Source organism: Podarcis liolepis (genome assembly GCF_965112155.1).
Source record: "Podarcis liolepis genome assembly, chromosome: 14".
NCBI classification, from domain to species: domain Eukaryota; kingdom Metazoa; phylum Chordata; class Lepidosauria; order Squamata; family Lacertidae; genus Podarcis; species Podarcis liolepis.
This window is the reverse complement of record NC_139569.1, coordinates 51590588-51607037: the sequence shown is the minus strand read 5'-3', so window position 1 is coordinate 51607037 and position 16450 is coordinate 51590588. Positions and strand designations below refer to the sequence as shown.

The window sequence follows — 16450 nt, the reverse complement described above, 5'->3', positions numbered from 1 at the left end:
ACAGACCCTAGTGCTGTGGAAGGTTGCTCCATGGACTCCCAACCCCCACCAGTAGGCTCAGAGCCCTGAACTGGGTTTGGTTCCTTAGTTGGTGATAGCTGGAGTCATGACACACTGTCCCTGTGTTGAATACTATTCTATCCAGGATGGAAATGAGAGAAGTATAGAGCAAAAAATGGGAGATCATTGCAGGGTTTTGCTAGTGGCTAGGAGAAGTGCTTCTCATGTTTCATTGGTTCATTTCTTTTTCCAAAATATCTAAAAGCAACTTACAAAAATGCTAAACTGCAGAGCAACTTATGAGAATTGTTTTCTGTCTCAGTTTGCATACTTGAGCTGATTTTGACAAGAGGGTTTTGTTAAGAGGAGAAGGGGGGTGTCTTTATTAAGTGCTGCTTGCTTAATCATATAACATGGCTTACCGTGCACAGTGCTCCTAGGGGGAAGCTGAGCCGTCTTATAATAAAAGAATCTTGAAGACAGCAGCAATTTGAGACATCGCAGAGGACAGGTTGCTAGGCCTTGCAGTGGTCTGAGAATTCCTGAAGTGCAAAGATGCTGCTGCTAGAAGGATCTTGGAAGACTCTTGATGATTAAGATTTTCTTTATATTGACTGGTTTGAAGGTGTCCATATGCCATAAATGTGGAGTTTTAGATGGAACTGACAGAGTAGCAAGCAAGGAACAGGCAGTGCAGACTGCAGCAGCCATATTACTGAGTCAGCATTCTTACTTTGCAGTGCTCCTACAATCATTGCCCAAAGTGAAGCTACAGTCCTCACAGAGTGTCAAAGCACATGCAGTGTTCTGATGACACTGAGCTTCTTGGTAATTTCCTATTTTTCTTAAAATGGTGTTTGCCACCTGCATGTTTTAAATGTACTTGCATTAAAAATACATTTAAAAACTACAAACATACTGCTTGATTAATCTGGGACACACATTTAGTCTCTCAGAATGCTTTTGATCAATTAATCTACCCAATCTATCAACAGAATGTTGAAGACTTAAGAAGACCATTAGAATTTTCAATGGTCTCATGTGGTGGGCTAAAAAAGTGGACCACTAGGAACTTCATGGATCACTGCCTTGCCGTGGCGAAGGGGCTTGAATAACTCGGAGAAGCTATGAGCTATGCCGTGCAGGGCCACCCAAGATGGGCAGGTCATAGTGGAGAGTTTTGACCAAACGTGATCCACCTGGAGCAGGAACCGGCAAGCCACTCCAGTATCCCTGCCAAGAAAACTCCATGGACAAAGACAACAGGCATATAAAAGCTTCCTCAGGTCGGAAGGCGTCCAACATGCTACTGAGGAAGAGCAGAGGACAAGTACAAGTAGATTCAGAGCTGATGAAGCGGCTGGGCCAAAGCCGAAAGGACGCTCAGTTGCGGATATGCCTGGAAGCGAAAGGAAAGTCCAATGCTGTAAAGAAAAATATTGCATAGGAACCTGGAATGTAAGAACCATGAACCTTGGTAAGTTGGATGTGGTCAAAAATGAGATGGCAAGAATAAATATTGACATCCTGGGCATGAGTGAACTAAAATGGATGGGAATGGGCGAATTCAGTTCGGATGACCATCATATCTACTACTGTGGGCAAGAATCCCGTAAAAGAAATGGAGTGGCCCTCATAGTCAACAAAAGAGTGGCAAAAGCTGTATTGGGATGCAATCTCAAAAATGATAGAATGATCTTGATACGAATCCAAGGCAGACCTTTTAACATCACAGTAATCCAAGTTTATGCACCAACCACTGGTGCTGAAGAAACTGAAATTGACCAATTCTATGAAGACTTACAACACCTTATAGAAATGACACCAAAGAAGGATGTTCTTCTCATTATAGGGGATTGGAATGCTAAAGTAGGGAGTCAAGAGATAAAAGGAACAACTGGCAAGTTTGGCCTTGGAGTTCAGAACGAAGCAGGGCAAAGGCTAATAGAGTTCTGCCAAGAGAACAAGCTGGTCATCACAAACACTCTTTTCCAACAACACAAGAGACGACTCTACACATGGACATCACCAGATGGGCAGCATCGAAATCAGATTGATTATATTCTCTGCAGCCAAAGATGGAGAAGCTCAATACAGTCAGCAAAAACAAGACCTGGAGCGGACTGTGGCTCAGATCATCAGCTTCTTATAGCAAAATTCAAGCTTAAACTGAAGAAAGTAGGAAAAACCACTGGGCCGGTAAGATACAATCTAAGTCAAATCCCTTATGAATACACAGTGGAAGTGAGGAACAGGTTTAAGGATTTAGATTTGGTGGACAGAGTGCCTGAAGAACTATGGATGGAGGCTCGCAACATTATACAGGAGGCAGCAACGAAAACCATCCCAATGAAAAGGAAATGCAAGAAAGCAAAGTGGCTGTCCAACGAGGCCTTACAAATAGCGGAGGAGAGAAGGCAAGCAAAATGCGAGGGAGATAGTGTAAGATACAGGAAATTGAATGCAGATTTCCAAAAAATAGCAAGGAGAGACAAGAAGGCCTTCTTAAATGAGCAATGCAAAGAAATAGAGGAAAACAACAGAATGGGAAGAACCAGAGATCTGTTCAAGAAAATTGGAGATATGAAAGGGACATTTCGTACAAAGATTACCATAATAAAGGACAAAAGTGGTAAGGACCTAACAGAAGCAGAAGACATCAAGAAGAGGTGGCAAGAATACACAGAGGAATTATACCAGAAAGATATGGATGGCTGGTACACCCCAGGTAGTGTGGTTGCTGACCTTGAGCCAGACATCCTGGAGAGTGAAGTCAAATGGGCCTTAGAAAGCACTGCAAATAACAAGGCCAGTGGAAGTGATGGTATTCCAGCTGAATTACTTAAAATTTTAAAAGATGATGCGGTTAAGGTGCTACACTCAATATGCCAGCAAGTTTGGAAAACTCAGCAGTGGCCAGAGGATTGGAGAAGATCAGTCTACATCCCAATCCCAAAGAAGGGCAGTGCCAAAGAATGCTCCAACTACCGCACAATTGCACTAATTTCACACGCTAGCAAGGTTATGCTTAAAATTCTATAAGGCAGGCTTAAGCAGTATGTGGACCGAGAACTCCCAGAAGTGCAAGCTGGATTTCGAAGGGGCAGAGGAACCCGAGACCAAATTGCAAACATGCGCTGGATTATGGAGAAAGCTAGAGAGTTCCAGAAAGACATCTACTTCTGCTTCATTGACTACGCAAAAGCCTTTGACTGTGTTGACCACAGCAAACTATGGCAAGTTCTTAAAGAAATGGGAGTGCCTGATCATCTCATCTGTCTCCTGAGAAATCTCTATGTGGGACAAGAAGCTACAGTTAGAACTGGATATGGAACAACTGATTGGTTCAAAATTGGGAAAGGAGTACGGCAAGGCTGTATATTGTCTCCCTGCTTATTTAACTTATATGCAGAATTCATCATGCGAAAGGCTGGGCTGGATGAATCCCAAACCGGAATTAAGATCGCCGGAAGAAATATCAACAACCTCAGATATGCAGATGACACAACCTTGATGGCAGAAAGTGAGGAGGAATTAAAGAACCTTTTAATGAGGGTGAAAGAGGAGAGCGCAAAATATGGTCTGAAGCTCAACATCAAAAAAACGAAGATCATGGCCACTGGTCCCATCACCTCCTAGCAAATAGAAGGGGAAGAAATGGAGGCAGTGAGAGATTTTACTTTCTTGGGCTCCATGATCACTGCAGATGGTGACAGCAGTCATGAAATTAAAAGACGCCTGCTCCTTGGGAGAAAGGTGATGGCAAAGCTAGACAGCATCTTAAAAAGCAGAGACATCACCTTGCCAACAAAGGTCCGTATAGTTAAAGCCATGGTTTCCCCAGTAGTGATGTATGGAAGTGAGAGCTGGACCATAAAGAAGGCTGATCGCCGAAGAATTGATGCTTTTGAATTATCGTGCTGGAGGAGACTCTTGAGAGTCCCATGGACTGCAAGAAGATCAAACACATCCATTCTTAAGGAAATTAGCCCTGAGTGCTCACTGGAAGGACAGATCGTGAAGCTGAGGCTCCAGTACTTTGGCCACCTCATGAGAAGAGAAGACTCCCTGGAAAAGACCCTGATGTTGGGAAAGATTGAGGGCACAAGGAGAAGGGGACGACAGAGGATGAGATGGTTGGACAGTGTTCTCGAAGCTACCAGCATGAGTTTGACCAAACTGCAGGAGGCAGTGGAAGACAGAAGTGCCTGGCGTGCTCTGGTCCATGGGGTCACGAAGAGTCAGACACGACTAAACGATTAAACAACAAAGCAACTGGTACTGTAGGAATGTGGACCTGACAGCTGTCTCCTACATGAGTATCATTTAAAGGCACCTTCACATGTTGAAAGCGTAGGGTACAAGGGAGATCCGTTTCCCATTTCAACATGGCAGGGACAAACATTTTGGAACCTGATGGCTCCTCCAAAGAGTATTGGGCTTCAACAGAATATCACTTGCCTCCGTCTTCATACATCAAAGTGAATAACTGTGTGGCTGGCAACTTTATGGCTGGCAGTACTCTTATTATTTTGATTAGACAAAGAATGAACATCCAGGTGGATCAAAAGTGCTAGACCAATCAATCAATTTCCTTTATTCGACCGATAGTCAGAAATAAAACATTACACAATAATTATAAACTATAACACAAAAGTGCTAGACACATGCTCAGAGTTGTTGCTTATCACCGCAAGATGTTAACTGGCATTTGCCCCTACATCTTTCTCTCCCCCCCCCCCCCCCCATTTCTGGCTTTCAGGCAACCAGCTGTTATACAGAGGAGAACTCTTAAGGTCTGCCAGATACAGCAGATTAAAGTTAAAGACTGCAAGTACTCCACTGTGGTGATGATGGTCAAATCCCATGTTAGCTGCCTACCAAAACCAATTGCATCATGTGATTTACCTAACGGAGCTTCCCAAGTATTTTGCAGGATGGTTAAAACTTGGTAATTTTGAATATATCTAAAGTTCTGTCACCTTTCCTCATTTCATGCTTCATTCTGTAGTGAGGGTTCAAAAAATGAGCAGCTATCATTTTAAGCTTGGGGTTTTGGGGTCTGGAGCAAAGTTTGCATTGCTGTTTTATAGAAGAGGCCGTAGTGTGCATGCATGAGATTCACAGTTGACCCTCCCTGCCCACCCCCAAGAACCAAGCTGTTTGGACAGGAATCTTAATTGCATTGATACAAAGACAGATCGGATGTCCTGCAAGGGAGAGTTGTGTGCCTTCTGTGTACTGTTGTACAATTGACTTAGGGGATCCCAATTTGCAGACTGCAGCAGTTTCTCGGGTCATGAAATTGAAAGTCAGCACTCTGTTGGAAGTGATTCTGTGCCTCGGGGTCATCGCTGGCCACATTGCTCCCATTTGATGAGGCAAATAAATTCCTCTTGATTTTTTAACCCCTTTTTTGCTGAGGAATGGGTGGGCATGCAGACCCTGGAGTTAGTTTTACAACTCTTGCTCACAGTGCAAAAGAAATTGTCTCCCTGATGTGCTTGTTCTTCATGGCAAGCTGGTAAGAGAAACTTTCTTTCTCCTCCTCTTAATATAATATTTGAACCCAGTGGGGACCATGCAATGAATCTGAATGTTTGGAGATTATGGACAAAGCAAAGGAGGTACATTTTCACACAGCACAACATTCATCTATGGAACTCATTCCTATAAGATGCAGTGATGGTTACTAATTTGGGTGGTTTCAGAAGGGTTAGGCAAATTACTGGAGGATAAGACTCTCAATATCTTCTAGTCATTATGAACATCAGATCATTTTGTGTTATTTTATAGAAATATTTATAAAGAACTATTCATAAAAAATCAGAACAGTTTATAACAATTGGACATAAAACTGTATAATAAAACCATTCAAAAAAGTTAAAATAAAAAATCAGGTAACTCTTATGGAAAGATGTATTCTTAACTGCCTGCATAAGCCTGATAGCATAGGAAGGTTTTCAGCAGGCATTTTAAAGTTAAAACAGAAAGCTCCTGCTTTATCTGTTGGCAGAACAGCCCACAATACTGGGCCAACAACACTAAAGGTTCGGTTTCTTCTTGTCAAATGAGCCGTGCCATCTCAGGGAATGACCAACGACGCTCCTGTAGATACTCTAAGTGATCAAGCTGGGATAGAAAGGTCCAGGCAATTCCTGAGGTAAAGGTAAAGGTACCCCTGACCGTTAGGTCCAGTCGCGAATGACTCGGGGGTTCTGTGCTCATCTTGCTCTATGGGCCGAGGGAGCTGGTGTTTGTCCACAGACAGCTTCCGGGTCATGTGGCCAGCAGGACTAAACCGCTTCTGGCGCAACGGAACACAGTGACGTAAACCAGAGCGCACGGAAACGCTGTTTACCTTCCCGCTGGAGTGGTACCTATTTATTGCACTGGCGTGCTTTCGAACTGCTAGGTTGGCAGGAGCAGGGACTGAGCAGTGGGAGCTCACCCTGTTGCAGGGATTCAAACCGCCAGCCTTCTGATTGGCAAGCCCTAGGCTCTGTGGTTTAGACCACAGCACCACCCACGTCCCATAATTCCTGAGGTACCCAGACCTAAGTGGTTCAGGGTTTTATAAATTAATACAAGAACCTTGAACCTAGCTTGGTAGCAGATGCACAGCCAGTGCAGGTGATTTAAAAAATGGTGTCATGTTGCTGGCCAGATGCCCCCATCAGCAATCTGGCTGCCATATTCTGCACCAGCTGCAGCTTCCAATCTGAACCCAGGGCAGTCCCACAGAGAGCGCACTGCCATAATCCAATGCATGGTCTGTAAGAACTGGATCAGGGCAATGACCTAGTCCAGCATCCTGTTCTCACAGTGGCCAACCAGATGTCTTTGGAAACCTGCAGTCAAGACCCAAGTGGAAGACTGTGTACTAGTCATGACAAAGAGGTAAAGATGGTTAAATGCTAAGGATCCTAAATGGGAGAGTGTTTTGTGCTCATATCTTTCTCGTGGGCTTCCCACAGGCACTTTGAGAATCCTAGAATTGGAAGGGACCCCAAGGCTTATCTAGTCAAACCCCATGCAATTCAGGAATCTCAGCAAAGCATTCAAGACAGATGGTCATCCAACCTCTGCTTAAAAAACTTCAAGGAAAGAGAGTCCATCACGTCTCATGGGAGTCCCTTCCACTGTTGAAGAGCTCTCCCTGTCAAAGTTCTTCCTGGTGTTTAGTCAGAATCTCCTTTCTTTCAACTTGAAGCCATTGGTTCGAGTTCTACCCTCCAGAGCAGGAGAAAGCAACAAGCATGCTCCCTCCCCCATGTGACAGCCCTTGAGATACTTGAAGATGGCTATTGTATCTCCTCTCAGTCTCCTCTTTTCCAGGCTAAACATACCCAGCTCCTTCAAGCGCTCCTCATGAGGCTTGATTTCCAGACCTTTGATCATCTTGGTTGCCTTCTTCTGCACACGTTCCAGCTTGTCATCATCCTTCTTAAATTGCCATGCCCAGAATTGGTGTACCAGTATTCCAGGTGTGTCTGACCAAAGCAGAATAGAGTGGTACTATTAATTTCAGGGAGGTTGTGGTACTGTGGTCTAAACCACTGAGCCTCCCAGGCATGCCTATCGGAAGGTCGACAGTTTGAATCTGTGCAGTGGGATGAGCTCCTGTTGCTCTGTCCCAGCTTCTACCAGCCTAGCAGTTTGAAAGCATAGCATAACGGGTAGATAAATAGGTACTGCTGCAGTAAATGGTGTTTCCTTGTTCTCTGGCACTCATCACAGTGTCGCATTGCACCAGAAGCGGTTTATTCATGCTGCCACATGACCTGGAAAGCTGTCTGTGGACAAACGCCAGCTTCCTCAGCCTTAAAAGCGAGATGAGTGCCACACCCCATAGTGCTTTTGACTGAACCTAACCATCCAGGGCTCCTTTACCTTTACCTTACTACTAATTCCCTTGATTTGGACACTATATTTCTGTTGGTGCAGCCTAGAATAGCACACCTTCAAGCATTTCAACGTCCTTCTTAAATTGTGGTGCCCAGAACTGGACATGGTATTCCAAGTGTGGTCTGACTAAGGCAGAATAGAGCAAGACTATGACTTCCCTTGATCTGAACACTAGACTTCCTTCTGTTGATTCAGCCTAGAATAGCATTTGCTTGTTTGCTGCTGCATCACACTGTTGACTCATATTAAGCTTCTGGTCCACCAAGACCCCTAGATGCATTTCACATGTACTGCTAGTAAGCCAGGTGTCCCCCATCTTATATTTGTGCATCTGGTTCTTCCTCTTCAAGTGCAGAACCTTACATTTGTCCCTATTGAAATTCATTTTGTTAGCTTGCACCCTGTTCTCCAATCTGTTAAGGTCATTTTGAATTCTGAATATGTATTCTGCAGCATTAGATACCCCTCCCAGTTTGGTGTCACCTGCAAATTTGATGAGCAATCCCTCAGTTCCTTCATCCAAATCGTTTATAAAGACGTTGAACAAGAATGGACCCAGGACAAAACCCTGTGGCACCCCACTTGTCACTTTCCCCCCAGGATGACGAGGAACCATTAATGAGTAATTAATGGTTGCGTTCAGTCCACCCACCAGCTACAAATCCACCTACAGTAACAGTTACCTTGTTCAACACACATTTTACCAGCTTCCTTGCAAGAATATCATGGGGACTTTGTCAGAAGCCTTACTGAAATCAATATGCACAGTGTCCACAGCATTCCCCATATCCACCATCAAAAAAAAGAAATGAGATTCGTCCGACATGACATTTTTGAGAAACTCATGCTTTGTCTTAGTAATTACAGCCTCCTTTTCTAAGTGCTCACAGATTGACTGTTGAATTACCGGTTCTAGGACCTTTCCTGGAATCGATGTCAAGCTCACCAGTCAATAGTTACTGGGTCTTCATTTCCCCGCTTTTTGAAGAGGCGGACAACATTTTCCCACCTCCAGTCTGCAGGGACAGCACCTCTTTTGCAAGAATTTTCAAAGATAATAGACAAAGGCTCTGAGATACATCTGCAAGCTCCTTTAGTACCCTTGGATTCAGCTCATTAGGCCCTATGATAATGGTTCATAGAATCATAGAGTTGGAATAGACCACAAGGGCCATTGAGTCCAACCCCCTGCCAAGCAGGAAACACCATCAGAGCACTCCTGACATATGGTTGTCAAGCCTCTGCTTAAAGACCTCCAAAGCAGGAGACTCCACCACACTCCTTGGCAGCAAATTCCACTGTCAAACAGCTCTTACTGTCAGGAAGTTCTTCCTAATGTTTAGGTGGAATCTTCTTTCTTGTAGTTTGGATCCATTGTTCCGTGTCTGCTTCTCTGTAGCAGCAGAAAACAACCTTTCTCCCTCCTCTATGTGACATCCTTTTATATATTTGAACATGGCTATCATATCACCCCTTAACCTCCTCTTCTCCAGGCTAAACATGCCCAGCTCCCTTAGCCATTCCTCATAAGGCATCGTTTCCAGGCCTTTGACCATTTTGGTTGCCCTCCTCTGGACACGTTCCAGTTTGTCAGTGTCCTTCTTGAACTGTGGTGCCCAGAACTGGACACAGTACTCCAGGTGAGGTCTGACCAGAGCAGAATACAGTGGCACTATTACTTCCCTTGATCTAGATGCTATACTCCTATTGATGCAGCCCAGAATTGCATTGGCTTTTTTAGCTGCCGCATCACACTGTTGGCTCATGTCAAGTTTGTGGTCAACCAAGACTCCTAGATCCTTTTCACATGTACTGCTCTCAAGCCAGGTGTCACCCATCTTGTATTTGTGCCTCTCATTTTTTTTGCCCAAGTGCAATACTTTACGTTTCTCCCTGTTGAAGTTCATCTTGTTTGTTTTGGCCCAGTTCTCTAATCTGTCAAGGTCGTTTTGAAGTATGATCCTGTCCTCTGGGGTGTTAGCCACCCCTCCCAGTTTGGTGTCATCTGCAAATTTGATCAGGATGCCCTTGAGTCCATCATCCAAGTCGTTGATAAAGATGTTGAATAAGACTGGGCCCAAGACAGAACCCTGTGGCACCCCACTAGTCACTCTTCTCCAGGATGAAGAGGAACCATTGATGAGCACCCTCTGGGTTCGGTCAGTCAGCCAGTTACAAATCCACTGAGTGGTAGCATAGTCAATAACTTTACAAGAATATCATGGGGCACCTTGTCGAATGCCTTGCTGAAATCAAGGTAGGCTACATCCACTGCGTTCCCTTCATCTACCAGGCTTGTAATTCTGTCAAAAAACGAGATCAGGTTAGTCTGACATGACTTATTTTTCAGAAATCCATGCTGACTATTGATGATCACAGCATTCCTTTCTAGGTGCTCACAGACTGTTTGCTTAATGATCTGCTCCAGAATCTTCCCTGGTATTGATGTTAGACTGACTGGGCGGTAATTATTTGGGTCCTCTCTTTTCCCCTTTTTGAAAATAGGGACAACATTTGCCCTCCTCCAGTCTGCCAGGACTTCGCCCCAGGAATTCTCAAAGATGACTGCCAGTGGTTCTGAGATCACATCTGCCAGTTCTTTTAATACTCTTGGATGCAGTTCATCTGGCCCTGGAGACTTGAATACATCTAAACTAGCCAAGTATTCTTGTACTATCTCCTTAGTTATTCCGGGCTGTGTTTCCTTTGCTGAATCATTTGCTCCAAATTCTTCAGGTCGGGCATTGTTTTCTTTATCGGAGAAGACTGAGGCAAAGAAGGCATTGAGGAGTTCAGCCCTTTTTGTGTTCCCTGTTTGCATTTCACCATCTTCTCCTCTGAGTGACCCCACTGTTTCTTTGTTCTTCCTTTTGCTACGGACATACCCATAAAAGCCTTTTTTGTTGCTTTTAACCTCTCTAGCAAGCCTGAGTTCATTCTGTGCTTTAGCTTTTCTGACTTTGTGTCTACACGTGCTGGCTATTTGTTTGAATTGCTCTTTGGTGGTTTCGCCCCTTTCCATTTTTTGTACACATCATTTTTTAATCTTAACTCCGTTAAAAGTTCTTTAGATAGCCACCCTGGCTTCTTTAGGCACCTTCCATGTTTCCGTCTCATTGGTATTGCCTGACGTTGTGCTTTTACTATCTCCCTCTTAACAAACTCCCAGCCATCATGAACTCCCTTTCCTTTTAGTATTACTGTCCATGGGATCTCACCCAGCACTTCCCTAAGTTTTATGAAGTCGGCTTTCTTAAAGTCAAGAAATTGAGTCCTAGTATGCTTGGCTGCTCCTTTCCGCTGTATAGTAAACTTCAGAAGAGCATGATCACTCGCGCCTAATGATCCTTCCACTTCTACCCCACTAACCAGGTCATCAACATTGGTTAGGACCAGATCTAAAATGGCTGTTCCTCTTGTTGCTTCTCCCACTTTCTGGACAATTAAGTTGTCTGCAAGGCCAGTGAGGAATCTGTTTGACCTTATGCTCTTGCATGAGTTTAACATCCAACAAATATCCGGGTAATTGAAGTACCCCCATTACTACTATCTCCCTTCCTTTTGCATGCTTGGCCATCTATTCCAGGAAGGCATCATCTATGTCCTCCGTTTGGCTTGGGGATCTATAGTAAAATCCCACAATGAGGTCTCTGTTATTCTTCTCTCCCTTAATTTTGACCCAAATGCTCTCACTTGGCTTTGAGGTTCTAAATCTTGGATTTCTTCACAGGTATACACATCCCTGACATATAACGCCACTCCTCCTCCTTTCTTGTCTGGTCTGTTTCTCTGAAATAGATTGTATCCCCCCATTATTACATTCCAATCGTGGGACTTATCCCACCAGGTTTCAGTGATGCCTATTATGTCATATTTAGTTTGCTGTACCAAGAGCTCAAGCTCATCTTGTTTATTTCCCATGCTTTGCGCATTAGTGTACAGACACTGAAGTCCATTAATCATTCCCCCGTGTCTCTTATTTAAGGATTTTTTCCTCCCACCACTAGGTCTGCGTGCTGTTTGCTCCATTTGGTCTATGACATTTGGATGATCATCTTCATCAATTGATAGACTCCTACCTTCAGGAGCACTGTCTCCCTCCCCCACATTAGTCAGTTTAAAGCCCTCCTGATGAGGTTTCTGAGATTTTTGGCAAAAACATTCCTCCCAACCGTTGTGAGGTGCAGCCCACCGCTTGCCAGAAGTCCATCTTCAAGAAACTGCAGTCCATGATCTAAGAATCCAAACCGTTCCTGTTTACACCATTTGCGAAGCCAGCTGTTCACTTCCACTATTTTTTCCTCTCTCCCTAGGCCACGTCGTTCAACTGGGAGGACAGATGAGATGACAATTTGTGCATTTAATTGCTTCAATTTCCTGCCCAGAGCCTCGTAGTCTCTTTTGATCTTCTGGAGATCAAAATTCATTTAAAGTATCCTAGGTGGTCCCTTACTACCTCTTTTTCTATTTTGGGTTGCAGATCTTTCCTTACACCATTTAATCTGTTATCACCAGGTTGGGCATCACTTTCCTTTTGGGTGAAGACAGAGGCAAAGTCGGTGTTGAGCAGTTCTGCCTTTTCTCTGTCACCCAATAGCATTGCTCCATCTACTGCACCTACCACTTGCTTGTTCTTCCTCTTGCTTCAAACATAGCCATTAATAATAAACCATTATTATTATTATTGTTGTTGTTGTTATATTATTATTATTATTATTATTATTATTATTATTATTATTATTATTATTATATTTTTATTGGATTTTACATTTTTATCATAATAACTACATATCAAATAGCAAAAAAGTACAATTCCCAAATTTCCCCCTCCTCCCCCACGATTTCCCTCAGCTTCCTCTTCTGGTTTTTACATATTAACTTCTCCTGTTTGCTTTATTGTATCTTAATATTGAGTTCTTTATATTAAATATTGTTATGCACATATCATTTTACCATCATCTTTGTAATTTATATTCAGTGTTTACTCAAACCCTGCTAGTGAGTCCATTTCTTTACATTGTTTCTGTTGATACAACATAAATGGTTCCCAAACTTTTTAAAAGTCTCCATTGTCTTTGTCTCTAAGTCTTTCTGTTAGCTTTGCCATTTCAGCATATTCCATCAATTTTTCTTGCCATTCTTCTTTAGTTGGTATTTCCTCACTTTTCCGTCTTTGGGCTAGCAGTATGTTAGCCGCAGTTGTAGCATACATAAAAAGTTTCTTCTTCTCCTTTGGCAGATCTTGACCTGAAATGCTTAATAAAAAAGCTTCTGGTCTTTTAACAAAGGTAATCTTAAACATTTTTTTGATTTCATTATAAATCATATCTCAATAATTTTTAATTATTTTGCAATTCCACCACATATGAAAAAATGTGCCTTCTTTTTCTTTACACTTCCAACACTTTATTAGAGCCTGTTCTATACATTTTTGCAGGTGTGATATACCATCTATACATCATTTTCATATAATTCTCATTTAACAATATACAGTCAGTAAATTTTAAGTTCACTTTCCAGTTTCCCCCAGTCTTCCATTTGTATATTGTGTCCTAAATCTTGTGCCCACTTAATCATTACACATTTAACCTCCTCATCTTTTGTTTCCCATTCTAGTAGTAAATTAGACGCTTTCTTCAAAAGTTTGGTATTATCCTCTATGATTTCTCTTTGAAATTTAGATATGGTATAACTGAATCCTTTCTTATTGTCTTCTTTAAATACCTCATTTAGTTGATGATATTGCAGCCAATCGTATACATATTCTCTAATCTCATCAATTTCCTTAAGCTTTAATTTCCCTTCTATCTCTGTTAATAGATCTCTATATGTAGGACATTTTTCTTCCCTGTTTATTTTTTAATTGAAGTTACTTCTGCTGGGGACAGCCACCATGGGGTTTTTTGTTCTAATAGATCCTTGTGTTTTCCCCATACTTTTAAGTATGATTATGAAATCCTTTATGTATTTTCCCTTTTATTATTATTATTATTTTTAACCTCAGCTTCCCCAGTCTTAGCTGAGCTACCAAGTTCTTAATCTCTGTCACCATCCAAGCAGAGGTGCCTGAGTAGAGTTCCTGAAAGTGTGCCTCCCAGGTCCCTTGGGTGATGTGACAGTCCACCATTTTTGGGCCATTGCTTTGTGAGCTAGAAGTAATATGCCAGAATGTGCCTGAATCATTGGATTTGACTGCCTGGATAAGTCGTGTCTAGGTGTTCTTCATGGCTTCCCTTTTCTTGCGTCCCAGCAGATGTTTGTAGTCAGTATCTCTTCAGCTGGAGGAGGTCCATTGCAGCTGTTGGTCTTGGATATATAGTGTTGCTCGGTTGTTCACAGCAGCACTCCAGATTCGTAGGAGGGTGACCTGTGCCACAAATCCGTTTTAATGAACACATCAAAGTGCTCTGTAAATGATAGTTAAAGCCTTTATATATCAACCTTTTGTGCTCTTCCACACCTGCCCAATGTTCCTGACCCTTCTTTTGGATTCTTTTAGCTTCTTTTAAATTCTTATAGATTTTTATATTCACCTTGTGTTTTAGCACTTTTTAGATTGTAAATGCTGGTCTATGACCGTAATAAAGATTTGAAATTGAGTTGCAGCAGATATTGGGGAAACTGAACTCTCCCTTGACTACTATATCTCTCCTTTCTGAATTTTTGGCATTCTACTGTAGAAAGGCTCATCCAAGCCTTCTGTCTGGCTTGACAGTTTATAGCAGACACCCACAGTATGGTCACTGTTGTTTCTCTCTCCTGTATCATAAAATCTCCACACTCATAAAATCTCAGCCTGCTTTCCATGCTCCAGGCCATGGATTTCTTCACAAGTGCACACATCCCTTGCATTAATGCTGCTCCTCCTCCTTTCCTGTGTGGTCTATTCCTTTTGAACAGGTTGCACCCCTCAATTCCTCAGTCATGGTCTCATCCCACCAGCCTTCAGGGAAGGCTTTTGATCTGGCCCAGCAGGGCAAGTCTTGTGTTCTTCTGTCAAAATTCTGCAGCTGCATTTCAGGCAACAGAGCAGAAGTGAATGTGCTCTTCAATTAATTTGGCAGGAGAGCACTCACTCCCTCTCTGCCATCATTTAAGCTCCTCTTTGTGAAATGGTGAGAAATGTTGTCTCCTGCACAGAGCTTTGATGTTGTGGACCATTTGAAGCAAAATGTCAGTGTAACTTTTTTACATATCCGTTACGTTTTGATTCGTGAAAAGTGGCATTCAGTCTTGGTAAGAAATGTTTGTGCCGATGTGATACATTTCCCAGTACTGTTCATTCTTTCCTGCTGGTGTCCCCCTCCCTTGAACACTTTACCAAGAGAGAGGGCTTGGGAGATGCAGAGATGTTAAATTCTCGCTTGCCTCCTTCGACCTCCAGAGATTTTGTTCAGAGATCAGATGGGCTAATGTAGCAGAACAGTTCCCATGGAATTTGCAGTAAGTTACAGCCTGTGACAAGAGAAGGCGAGCGTTAACCTTCTGCAAAATCTGCACTCAGTGGTGGAAATTGGAGGTTATGATGCTGATGTGTCACATCCAGATTTCTGTCTCTGTCTCTCACTGTAGTCTTATTATCAAAGTCATGTTACAGGAGAGTTACTTTACAAATGCTTGGGTTTTCAGGTGATCTTTTCATGGACACCTGAGATAACAGAGTCTCATCAAAGTCTGAAGCATTTTCTCTCTCTCTCTTGGATGTCGATGCATGTATTCATCTGTGCAATCCCCCTGTTTCCTCATTTCCTGCAAGTATAAAAACTAGTTAGTTAATTGTAACTGGCTGACTGACCGAACCCAAAGGGTGCTCATCAATGGTTCCTCTTCATCCTGGAGAAGAGTGACTAGTGGGGTGCCACAGGGTTCTGTCTTGGGCCCGGTCTTATTCAACATCTTTATCAACGACTTGGATGATGGACTCAAGGGCATCCTGATCAAATTTGCAGATGACACCAAACTGGGAGGGGTGGCTAACACCCCAGAGGACAGATTTCCTGCTGTATATTGCATTGTTGTGAAATGGCCCTGATTGGAATATTAACGTCACCAAGAACTAAGTTGTTCCTGTGATAGTACCGCTATTAATGAAGATTGCCCTGTACGGAAACCCCGAATCAACTTTTCATAAAGGTTTTCTTTTGCACACCCATTAAAATTATTGCTTTTTGAGGGGGGAAATGTTTCCCTTGGGTTCTTTACATCTGTTTTTCAAAACAGACCCATTCATTTTTGCTTCTCTGTTTTGAGCTCTGGAAACTACAGAGGGAGCCGCTGCCTGCATGTCCATCTCCTGGTGAAGTAATGGAATACTTTCAAACTTGTCAGAACTTTTGCCAGACCTTGGCAGAGTAGCAGGCATGGCCAGCATTTCGAGCAACTCCTTCAAATTGGCAAACTGCTGTTGAAGCATCATCATCATCACCATCATTTTTAAAGCGCTTTGGAGTTACGTTAGACTTTAATTGTAACGCCAGTCTTAGAGGTGTTTGTGGGGGAAGGCGAGAGAGAAAGAGAGAAAGAACATCATGAACTGTAAGTG

The 16450-nt window shown here is 42.9% G+C and overlaps 1 protein-coding gene and 1 long non-coding RNA gene across 3 annotated transcripts in view; both read left to right on the top strand.

The window, feature by feature from the left end:
• Positions 1 to 16450, top strand: part of ENTREP2 (endosomal transmembrane epsin interactor 2) — a 190445-nt gene that overhangs the window by 32616 nt on the left and 141379 nt on the right. The gene's annotated exons all lie outside the window — the stretch shown is intronic.
• Positions 1078 to 2527, top strand: LOC310693706. The gene is made up of 2 exons (XR_014519349.1): positions 1078 to 1190; positions 2102 to 2527. It is a non-coding gene; the product is annotated as an uncharacterized lncRNA (long non-coding RNA).